Source organism: Canis lupus, chromosome 19 (genome assembly GCF_011100685.1).
Source record: "Canis lupus familiaris isolate Mischka breed German Shepherd chromosome 19, alternate assembly UU_Cfam_GSD_1.0, whole genome shotgun sequence".
Lineage (NCBI taxonomy): Eukaryota > Metazoa > Chordata > Mammalia > Carnivora > Canidae > Canis > Canis lupus.
In genome coordinates, this window is record NC_049240.1 from 27,660,876 (window position 1) to 27,673,263 (window position 12,388).

The following is a 12,388-nucleotide window of genomic DNA, read 5'->3' on the forward strand; positions in this document are numbered from 1 at the left end:
CTTAGAAAAATGTAATCTTGAATCTACTTTACCTAGATTATAGGTAACTACAGCCAAATCAAAACTGTACTAGGCTGTTTGATTATTGACTTTGTTTTTAGAATTGAAACATACCCTCCTGTCCCATAGCCAACTTCAAAACTCAAAATATCTTACAGCCAAAACAGCTACTGATTTGATTAAGATGGAAGGTGTGAAAGAGAGAATCCTAATCTCTTTGTTAATATAGGTCTACCATTTAACTAATACTATTATCACTATTTTATAAATAATACCATCATATAAGTATAAGGCACTCTCTACATTTCTGAATGCATTGATAATCCTACTTGCTCCCCACCACAAACTTGTGATACAGACAGCAGATATGTGACTTTCATTACATAAAAAAAGAATAGAACACATAAAACGAAGTAACTTGATCTCATCGAACCATTTGTGGGATAAAGGGTTCAAATGCTTCTAGAATGAAAACGTATTGAGAGATATAGACGGTAGCTAGCTCAAAAACCAACAACAAAGGAATGAAAGAAAAAGGAACTCCTGGATATAGGTTTATTTGTGTATAGGTAGCACATATTCCTAGAATATCTTCATGATGCTCAATATGCTAAATTTTATTTTATATGGCCACACCTTGATTATGTACAAAGGAAGGAATTCCTGCATACTATAAATTTTGACTCAGAAATATAATAAAATCACTTTTGGGAGCACAGAAATTCTTATACTCTTTATCTTCATTCATTCAACAAGTTTTTAATTGGGCTCCCAAAGCAAGATACTGTACTAATTGCTATGACTATTCAAAGAAACATCAAGGGCTTTATAGAAAAATATAATTACATTAAAAATATAAGTAATAGAAATACAAAATTAATATTAAAGTGAAATCAAATATAAAATTTTACGAAAATGTTTTTAAAAGATCTGTTTTGTTTTCTTTAGGTATCCATCTAAATGTCAGGACTTTGCTTGATGAAAACTTCTAGCTTCTCCACAATTACCCTTCACTTTTTCTTACAGAAGGGAAATTCATCATGCTCTTGCCTATCTCTGACCCAGCTCTTTTCCAGTGGAAGCTGCTGGCTTTTACCCGGCTCGATACATCTGAAGGGAGAGGGTGGCACAAAAATGTGGCTGAGGGGGCCCATTGAAAATGAACAATAAGAGGAAATGAGATGGCAGAGGAGGGCATTTCCTGTTACTTACACAGCAACACTGGAATTAACAAGGGGGAAATTTTCATTTCCTGAAATCCATAGCCCAGAAAATGGAAACACTTCTTATCCATACGTTTTTATGTAACATATGACCATCAGTTTTGTAATTTTAAAAATGATTTCTATTAGCTATCAGGATTAGTTATAATGAGTGATAATAAAACTCATCTGGAATTTATATACAATTTTTAAAATATTTTATTTATTTATTTGAGAGGGAGAGAGAGAGCACAAGTGGGAGGAAGGGCAGATGGAGAGGGAGAAGCAGATGCCACACTGAGCAAGGAGCCTGACTGGGGCACCATCCCAGGACCCTGAGATCATGACCTGAGCCAAAGTCAGACACTTAACCAACTGAGCCACTCAGGTGCTCCTAAATGCAATTTTAACCTTATTTGGGTAAGACTTTCTAAATCTCTCATTTTATTTTCAATTTGTATAGATTTAGGCTTTGAGTTCCTGACAACCAGCAGATTGGAAGGGGGTGGTAATTGGGACTTATTACTGCACATTTATCTTTTCTCCATCTCTCACTAGAACTTATGTTTAGATTATAAACAGGAAACACCCAATATGTATTTAACTGTAGTACATTCTTTATGGAAGAAAACTAGGTCTAAAAATACACATAAAACATGAACTTTGATATCACTGAATATGATGGAAAGAAAAAAGAAATTAAATGATGGTACAATATATCTATTTCAAATTTCCATTGAGTGCTTCCAGAAAACAAGCAGAAAATAGACTCTCGAGAATCCTATCTGATGTTGGCCTAAAATCTTTGCTTCTTCACCATTTACAGGAAATTGATTTTCTGTGATGGAAATCATCTCAGCTCTGCAGGCTTTTTGAAGTCCTGTCAAAGACCATTGTGCATTTTCATGCATTGTTTGTAAACTATCAGAATACTCTTTCATGAAATTAATTGTTGGAAAAGATACCAGAAGCCAAACATTTTCCCCCTTTATTTATAATCTTAATGTTTCTCAAATCATGTCTTTTCATCTCTTTTATTTACCGTGGAATCATCCAAATCACATTGGTAGAAAAAAAATACCACAGGTTTATTTTTCAAAGACACTCTCACTGGTTTTGATGGAAATATAAAATGTGTACTCTGAAATAGCCTTGTCCTAGGGGAGCAGAAATGAGCAGATGAGCAGCGTCAAGCACAGGCATGGGGCCAACCATTGAAATCTAAAAGTCAAACCTATCAGAAATGCATCAAAATCCTATTAATTCTGCTAGAGCCACAGGGTTTGGATTTTAATAGTTGGAAGTTGGAAGTGCATCTGTCTTTGAGTGAATTGAAGTAAAACTCCCCCTTCCCCTCCATGTGACTTGCAGACTGACATTTCATATAATTAAAAGGAAGCATCTTCATCTTGAATTTTGATCACTCCTGATTTTGTAGAATGCAGTCTCTGACAATAATGTAATCACTCTAAGAAACACGCTAACGTCATTGTTTTGTGATTAAGAAAAGAAAAAGAAATAAAGAATGTGCACATTCCCTTAAGTCAAATTGACCTTGTGATGTATATCACCCTAATATCTGATTAAAGCTACAGTGAGTACAGATGCATATGTGTGCCAGGCCAGGAGCACAAGTAAGTGCGAGAGGGGCACTGGGATGGGTGAGAAACTAATTTTGACACGGGTTTTCTTGGGAAAGCCCTAAAATACTTTTTTCCTCCTTATTCAAACTAACTGCTTCAGAGATCTATTTCTAAATTATATCAATCTTATGATAAGGAGCAAACTTCCAAGAACCTAAAATGTAAAAATATAGGTACCTTAAAACTTTGCCTTGATCTCAGGAGTTAAAACAAACAAAAACAACTACCACCACTACCATCACAACAACAAAAGCATTTCAAATCTAAGATGGAGAATAAATATTGCCTTGGAGGGACTGAGACCAAAGTAGACTCAGCAGTCTTAGTGGAACACAAGCTACATGGTGGTATACAAGGAATACCAAAACTATAACATTAAATAAGATGTCAGGATACCTGTAGGATATTTCAGTATGGGAGAAAACACCATTTGACTCCTAAATTTTGTGATCAGACTCTACTTTAGAGTAATAGTCCAGGGCAACTGAGTGGTTCAGTGGTTGAGCATCTGCCTTTGACTCCAGGTCATGATCCTGGGGTCCTGGGATCGAGTCCCACATCAGGTTCCCTGCACAGAGCCCGCTTCTCTCTCTGCCTATGTCTCTGCTTCACTGTCTGTCTTTCATGAATAAATAAATAAAATCTTAAAAAAAAAAGAGTGATAGTCCAGTGTGCAGTCTCAGCAACTGCATGATAATATCAAGAATATGGATGAGGTCGGGACTCCTGGGTGGCTCAGCGGTTGAGTATCTGCCTTTGGCTCAGGGCATGATGCCGGAGTTCCGAGACCAAGTCCCACATCGGGCTTCCTGCATGGAGCCTGCTTCTCCCTCTGCCTGTGTCTGTGCCTCTCTATCTCTCAGTGTCTCTCATGAAAAAGTAATTAAAATCTTAAAAAAGGTCTGATAGTTGATAAATAAGTAGGAAGAGTTTTTAATACACCACTGCAGAGGCATTATTGAACGTACCCTAAGTATCTCCTTGCTGTCAGGTTCTAAGAGCAGTATGTCTGGGCAGGTGTACACACACAGAATGAACACTGATAACTCCCACGTGCCAATCACTATTCACCCCTAAGTTTCTATTCCCCGCCCCAAACTCCAAAATAAATACAAGTTTTGCCACATTTTCTTTCTTTTCTTTCTTTCTTTCTTTCTTTCTTTCTTTCTTTCTTTCTTTCTTTCTTTTCTTTCTTTCTTTCTTCTTTCTTTCTTTCTTTCTTTCTTTCTTTCTTTCTTTCTTTCTTTCTTTCTTTCTTTCTTTCTTTCTTTCTTTCTTTCTTTTTTTTTTTTCATAAGAGGAAAATGACACAAAAAAGGAAGAAATAACATGTATAGATGCACGTTTCAAGCAGAAGGGGCAAAATCTGAATTCAAAGCTATCTGACTTCAGAGCCTCTATTTTCTTATCCAATACTGATAGAGAAGACAGCAGCTTTCCTGAAGAAATTAGATAGTCGTCTGTCTCCTAGGTACGAGTGTTGCCTGGCTTGGCGGCCACAAAACCCCTGAGAGGAAGGCCTCTTCAGAGCTCTAAGCTTTCTACTTTGAGTTATTTCATCATTAAGCTCAGTAAGTGGCATTTCCTTCCCCTTAATTCAGCCACACAAATTAATTCATGTCTCTCAATAATGAGGTGTGAAGCCAGGGGTATTATCTCTCAGTTAATGACTCATTTGTTGTGTTTTAGGGGACTGAAGTTCATCGGAGCACATGCTGGCAGGTACAGTCATTCTTTTAGACCAGGGATGGGGGGTGGGCAATGAAGAGATTAGAAAAAAGAGAGATTTGGGGGAATGGAATGGGAAGGACATAACAAACTCTCCTATGGATGCAGAATTTTCAGCCTCAAGGTCTCAAATTTGTGAGTTTGCATTATGATAAATTAAAAACATTTTAAAAGCATAGTTTTGAGGACCATTTAATGTCAAGGGAAAAGATCATAATATAAAATATAAAAAAATCAGGATACTGATTTTAAATATGTAGAATTCTATGAATTCTCATGTATATGAATGTATATGCATATGCATATGTAGTTACCATCTCTGTGCTACATGTACAAGTATATATTCCAAGGCTAACTATATATATTTATGTGTGTGTGTGTGTGTGTGTGTGTATATATATACATATATATATATAGAGAGAGAGAGAGAAAGAAAAAGAGAGAGAGAGAGAATGAGAGAGGATTTCAAAACATAGCAAAATAAATGCCACAGAATTAAAATGTTCAGGCATTAGCCCTCTGGAATTCCATTACAGGTTCTTTGTATTTTCTAATTTTTTTTTGTAATTTATAAACTTTCTAAATTGAACATGTGTTACTTTTATAATCTGAAAAGTATAAAAACATTATTTAACAACTTATCCCACATAAATAATAATAGTAATAATAATAATAATAATAATAATAGTAAATAATGCCCATCTTAATGTGTGTGTGTTTCCCATTACTCTTAAGAATTCCTACCGTTTCCCCTGCTGTTTTGAAGGGAAATGCAGCCTTCCTTGAGATCATTTGTTTTTAACATGAACATTTACGATATAGAAACTTCAACTGCTTAGGGGGAAAAAAAGGAAACTATATTCAATTAAATCCTCACAGAGAAAAGTAAATAGGACTGTTAACGATTAATTACTCAGTCATGACACATTTTGGTGTCTTTAATGGCAGATGCTGCGACCGAGCTTTGCACACAACAACAAATGAACATAGCTAGCTACTGGGCTGATAAATTGGCCAACAGAGACTGTGTCTTGCCCATAGGTGGAAGAGGTCAGTGTGTTGCTCTTTGCTGATAAAGAACATGAACCACCACCAAGTTTGGCTGACAGAAAACCTTTCTAGACCATTTCCTCAGAGAGGCCTGTTTCAGCATTTACCACATGTACCAGAACAGCTTGACCTTTACTCTACTGAATGCCCACCATGGTGAGGACACCTTGTCTTTAACTCTAGTAGACAGGCCTCAACTCCAGGGAAACAATAAATGCCAAAACCAGAAATAGGAGAAGGTCAAGAGTCTGAGATAAAAGCAGAAACTGTATGGATCATATGGCCTCTGAGGACAGCTCTAGCTAGCTCGATCCCAAGATTTCTGGTGAGGCCTGTTTAAGGCCAGTCTTCACTACCATTCCTCTGCCTTCCAGTGACTCTTAGAATCCAGCCAGGAGCTGTTGTCACAAGTCCTTCATCTTTTTCACATGTAAAGAAGAACTCAAATTAGCTGTGTGATGAGGGGTGGTGGGGATCTTGTTATGCCAGCACCACCAGTGATCAAAAACTGTACAAGGACATTTTACAGCCGGCAAATTGGAATACTGTAATTTGTGTGTTCAATAAAAAACATGAATTAAATGCAGCTCCTCTATCTGACCTTGCTCAAAAAGAGGTAGCGTCAGGCCAGTGGGCAGGGAAAGAGCATTTGTGGAAGGCAGAGGAGCCAATACAACATCTGAAATTACTTGATGGAAGCCAACATTTTATATCCCTGCTGTAATTCTATCCTGGTTTGAAAAAGCAGTAACTTTCTTCCCATCTGAGTGACAGCCATATGGGGTTGTTACTATAGTCCTCAGCAACTTAGAAATGGAAAAGTCCACTGAGACGGTGGGGTAAGGAAGGGGCTTCTCAAATGCTAATGGGTCAGATCATGGCCACAGAAATCTGCTGGGTTGCCTATTTGAGAGTATTAAGGCTGAAGTTCAGAAAGGTCAGCGCAACTGTCTCAAGGTCACTCAGCTGGAAGGGGCAGGCCAGGTCTGTGAGCTCTGCCCTTCCACTGTGCCCTTTTTCTATTCCATCTTATGTTAGGGGGGGACGTCCTCCCCTGCTCCTGCTTCTACAGTTGTCTCATCAATCCTTTGTCTACTTCAGCCCACGGTCGCGCTCTGCCATGGAGGGGGGCATCCCCATGTGGTGGGAGATGCTGACACAGCTCACTGTGGCCCAGAACAGCCACCCTGACTGACCATGCCCTGTCTTTGCCCTGCGCTCACCCTGCAGCGCCTCACCGCTGTGGAAGTGTACCCAGGACACTGTGCTACAAGTCCACGCAGTTGACCCAGAGGATGGCATTGAGAAGCCACTGCCCCACCGTCTGCCTTTCAGAGTGGCAGAGGACACTGCTGTATGATTTAATAGTGCCATCTCCACTAGTGTCCCAGGGCGCCACTCATTTGCGAAGCGTCTGCACACAATGCTAATATTGGCAAGATTTCTGAAAAGCTAACTCAGGTACTAAATCATGCCAAATGAACAAGTCAGATCCTTATTGGGCTTCTCCCAAGGTAACTCTCAGAGAGAAAAGTAAAGGTTAAGTCAGTGACTGAAACAGAAGTTAACCCTTTCTAGAAAAAAAAAAAAAATTAAAGTCATATAAAGGCTTAAAGTAGACTCCTTCTTAACTGTTTCCGTATTTTCTCCGTTCTGGTCCTCAGGCCCTGTGACACTCATGAGTGTGCCATCCTGGTTTGCTGCCCTGCCTCTTCTCCTTCCAAAGCATGAAGATATCACCTGGCTCTCTTAAATGCCCCCTGTGTCAGTCTGGCCTTTGCTATAGATAGAATTTTTTCATTGGTGCTGCTCCTGACCAGGCTTTTGCCCACCACCAGATAAAAACAAGCCAGATCTCTGTGCTATGACAAGCTTTGCCCCTTACTCAGCTCAAGAACTAGATACTATGGCCTTCCCATGACTCTTCTTCATATCAACTGCAGAGTTATGCTGAGCCTAAGCCTGACCCCATCATCTTGGTCTGCACCTTAAAATCAAAACCAAAATAGGAATATTTAGGCACTATAATTAAATTGTTAGGGCACTGTATTTCTAATAGGCTGAGGTTCTCAGATCTTAGAAATGGAGCTTTCCTGCAGATTTTGCTAAAAGTGCATCACAGCGTTACTAGTTATTATTTTTCTAAAAAGCAATAACTATATTTCGTCCAGTGTTCCGTGAAAGTTCACAACAAATGTCGTCTTTGTGGTTTCTATTTATAAATCAAGGGTTTTTATAGAAATTTCTCCCATATTAAAGCTTTCTTTCAAAGAGAGACTTTTTTTTTTTTTTTTAAGATTGTATTTACTGATTTTAGAGAGACAGCACATAAGCAGGAGGCAGGCAGAGAGAGAAGTATTTTCCTCACTGAGCAGGGAGGCTGATGTCGGGCTTGATTCCAGGACCCTGGGATCATGACCGAGCTGAAGGCGGACACTTAACTGACTGAGCCACCCAGGTGCCCCAGGTGTGCTTTGCCTTCATCCTCACCAGTAGAACAGTAAGGGCTGTGAAGGGCATGATAAAAAATGTCCAGCCTCTGCCCTCAGGGAGGCTTACAGCCTGATGGCAAGAAGACACGAATGTAAATAAAATAGCGAAGGGCAGCCTGGGTGGCTCAGCGGTTTAGCTCCACCTTCAGCCCAGGGTGTGATCCTGGGGACCTGGAATCGAGTCCCACATCAGGCTTCCTGCATGGAGCCTGCTTCTCCCTCTGCCTGTGTCTCTGCCTCTCTCTCTCTCTCTCTCTCTCTCTCTGCATCTCTCATGAATAAATAAATAAAATCTTAAAAAAATAAAAATAAAAAATAAAACAGTGAAGAAAATGAGGAAGAAAAGGGGAAGGAGGCAACACTGAGTACAGCAATAGCTGGGCCTTTGGGGAGGAGGGGCTTCTTTGGACCCTGTTGGGGAGGGTGGAGTGGTCAGGTGTGCAATTTGGGTGGTAGGGAAGGCTTCTGGGACCCATTAGAGTTTGCATCCACCTCAAAGCACTAGAGAGTCTATATCCCCAATTTATGGTCTTTAAGAACATATAAATGCTCAGCTTGCTTTTGGGTGAGAAATGTGCATCACTAAATGGTAATGATGATAATAATTGCTATTGGTATTTATTTACACTCCATCTTTTTATACAGAGGATTTGAGGCAGCTGGTGATGAGTGTTGATGCTCCTACAATACAGATGATGCTCAGCAATTCCAGTTGCTGCTCCTTTGTCTGCTCTTCTCCCTCTGCAGGTCAAGCCTCCTCCCACGCGGGATCTTCTGGCAGGCTTTGGAGAAAAATCGAGATATTTTTTTCTAACTTACTCTTTCTTTCTACCACATCCAGATAGATTTGCTCCAAGGGCTCTGTCAACCCTAACCTAAAAATGTAGTAGGAAAAGGACTTTCTGCCCAATAAACTGAGCGATTGGGTTGTAGGGACACTAAGGCTTACATTTGTCACGACTAGTACCAAACAAACAGAGCCTATATTAAGAAAATCGTGAAAATTTGGAACAATGTTTTAGCAGTCAAGAGTTTCCCTTCTGTTCTCCAAGAGCCTGAGCGCTGTGTACAATCTTTGCCTAGTTTCTGTATAAACTTTGAGGGAATTATTAGATTCCCATGGATCTGTATTGTGTATTGTAAACCTAAGAGCCCTAGCCAACGAAACAGAAACCGACTCATAAATACAGAGAACCAGAAGGAAGGGGGTGAGGGGTCAGTGAAATGGGTGAAGGGGATTAAGAGGTACATACTCCCAGTCATAAAATAAATACGTCACAGGGATGAAAAGTTGCAACATGGGAATATAGTTAATAATAATTTAATAACTTAAAAAACAACTTTCTGCTCTTGCATATCATTAATAATTTACAATGAGAATATTTTTTTCAGGAGGGAAGAAGGGAACCAATGATCTTTTCATAAATGTAGAGCTCCTCTGCCTCTTTTGCAGCAAGGAACTGCCTCGCCCCAGATCACACATCCAGAAAAGGCTGAGAATTAGAATGCTTCTGATCTTCTCCTTGCTGACCCTCTTTCCTCTCTTCCTCCCTACATCTCCTCCCTCTTTCCTCTCTTCCTCCCTACATCTCCTCCCTCTTTCCTTTCTCCCTCCTTTCCTTCTTTTGGCCATAGATGTGTTTTGACTGCCTGCTCTGGCCTTGCACCATTTGGGGTTTTCCTTCTCTTTCTTCAAGTCTCAGATGAGCAGCCAGTACACAGAAAGGGAAAGCAGTCCTGTATCTGATCTTTCTGGACTCTTGAGATCTTCCTGGGCTGGTCCACTTGCACAGCAGAGGAGCTCTGATCCTGCAAGGAAGCAGCTCACCTGCCCTTGAGGGTCCAGGCTAGATAAGCTCCCTGTCACCAGCCAATTAGGAGATGTGAAGACATAATCTGTTCTCTACCATCCTGTGATTGTTTCGAATCCTGTGAAGACTACATGTTTAATGCAATCGGTTTCTCCACATGCAACTTGCTACCTTGTGTTTGTATTTAAAAAAAAAAAAAAGTGACAAAAAATTGTGGGGGGGTTTTTTCAGGATTTTTTTATCCAGTGTGGAGAAAAGTGAGAAACTTTAAAAAAATTGTTTCATAAAAAAAAAAAAAAAAAATCTTTTTTTTTTTTTGTTTTTAACTTGACAACTCTAAGTGATAAGTAGAGTTGAAACGGCCAAGAAAAATATGGGCTCTAGAGTGTAAGAGAAACTTTTTTAAATCTCTTATGATCATCATGCTGCAATCACATATGGAAATGTATTAAACAAAGGACCACCTGTCAAACTCCTTTTGAAGAGCAAGATTTTTTTTTTTTTTTTTCTGAATGTTGTATGGTTTCCATAAACTATAGAGCTTCACATAAAAGTGAATCTTTGGGTGGGAGGAGAAACTAAACTGTGTAATAATTAAAAATATTTTATTTTGAAAGAGAGATATGACACAAAGTTTATGAAATGGAATGTGTTAATTTGAAGAATTTAAAGGAGATAATGTACAAGATATAATGGCAGAAGAATAATGAAGAGTTTTTATCTTCATAAATACAAAAGACAAGGTAGTTTAAAAAAAAAAAAATCACAAGCATTCTAATTCTACCACATGGAACTAAAGTCTTAGAATTGAACTTTCCAGGAGCCATGGTCTTTCTTCCTTGGTTATAAGGCTATTGCCATATGCAAGTTTGGAAAGCAAAGGAACAGGAATAGGAACTCAGCAGTACTTGACCTGCTCACTCCATCTTGGGAGAAGATTTGGAGAGGAAATTAAGGAAGTTTTGTCCAAAGACAAAGAGAGTGGGGCTGTGTCTCAAGCTTGGGAATTCCTTAGATTCTGTAGATCCCCCATGGCTCTCAATGGTGTAGTCTTTGTCGATGTTAATATTCTAATTATATATCCCAGGTGTCCCATTAATTTCTCTTAGTAGCCAACACTGCCTGGAAAGAAACCCCAGGGGCTACATTTCTTTCCTTTGGTGGCTTTTGTTAATTAGCTTGGGTTCCAGGCACAGGAGTAGAACTGCCACCACCATTTAGAATAGGAAGGATAGAATCCAGTAAGACAACTAGGTAAAAGGGAAAACTGGCAAAAACTAGCTAAACAATAGCTAATGAGGGGATCCCTGGGTGGCTCAGTGGTTTAGCATCTGCCTTCGGCCCAGAGCGTGATCCTGGAGTCCAGGGATCCGAGTCCTACATCGGGCTCCCTGCATGGAGCCTGCTTCTCCCTCTACCTGTGTCTCTGCCTCTCTCTCTCTCTCTCTCTCTCTCTCTCTCTGTCTCTCACGAATAAATAAATAAAAATCTTAAAAAAAAATAAAAATAAACAATAGCTAATGAAGCCAGACAAGACTCTCCTATGAACCGGTCTAAGCTGTTCTGCCTAAGACCTGAGTATGCAAGGCAGCAATGTCCATTTCCTCATCTATGGGCTTCCTGTACTTAAACCCCGAGGTAAGTAAGTGTAACTAGTTCCAAGCTTTAGATCATTAAATGTGATTTAGGCTCTTACTTGCTCTAATGAGAACTGCATATAATTATTTTTATAAAATCTCCCACATGATGCTTTAATCAGGATTATGGCACATCAGTTCTAAACAAAACAACAGTCTGTGTAATTCAATCCATGTCCTGTTTACAAACTCACAGATGTTAAGCCATAGGAACGATAGATGATGAAGCAAAGCAGGCAAATCACAGCCCAAATAATTGGCTGTTTGGATACTTTTGTTTGGAATATTAACATTCATGTTTCAATCATAGAAATGAATTCTATGACCTGAAGTTTTGGAGAGTCTCCATGTCTAGACCACATTCTTTCTTGTAGTCAACCAGGGTTTCACACTTATAGGCCTGTGTACCCTTTGGGTAATATGGATGAATGAGGGAGCTGGATATAAAAGTAACTGAGGGTTGAGGGGGTTGTGTCTTAATGAAGGGCCATGCCTCATAGACCGAGCCAGCTGCTATATTGCTGCATATAATTGTTATAAAATATTCATATTTTTACAAAGGAAAGTCAATAGTTTGGGGCTCCTAATGTTTAAAAAAATCCCAGATTTTAAGTCTGGGAAATGCTAATAAAACATCTTTATGCATGGGACCATTCCATTCCATTAGTTTGGGGCTTCTGCTCTGAACTGTGTATATTTCAGGAATAGATATCACAAATCCTTTCATTTATTATTATTATTATTTACTAATACCATTGTTATTATTGTGATTATTATTGGCATCTTTTTCATTGTCTAGTGCCCTGAAATGGAATAGACCCTTGA

General features: G+C 39.2%; 1 protein-coding gene and 1 long non-coding RNA gene across 5 annotated transcripts in view; one reads left to right on the plus strand and one right to left on the minus strand.

The window, feature by feature from the left end:
• Positions 1 to 7,845, plus strand: part of LOC102155172 — a 41,940-nt gene extending 34,095 nt beyond the window's left edge. Inside the window, exons 2-5 of one of the 4 annotated variants that reach the window (XR_005374048.1) lie at positions 4,317 to 4,416; positions 4,535 to 4,567; positions 5,522 to 5,779; positions 7,288 to 7,845. This is a non-coding gene — a long non-coding RNA (uncharacterized LOC102155172). The remainder of the gene's footprint in view (positions 1 to 4,316; positions 4,417 to 4,534; positions 4,568 to 5,521; positions 5,780 to 7,287) is intronic. The other 3 variants (XR_005374047.1, XR_005374051.1, XR_005374040.1) reach the window with 3 other exon arrangements.
• CNTNAP5 (contactin associated protein family member 5) overlaps positions 1 to 12,388 on the minus strand; it is a 785,909-nt gene that overhangs the window by 651,908 nt on the left and 121,613 nt on the right.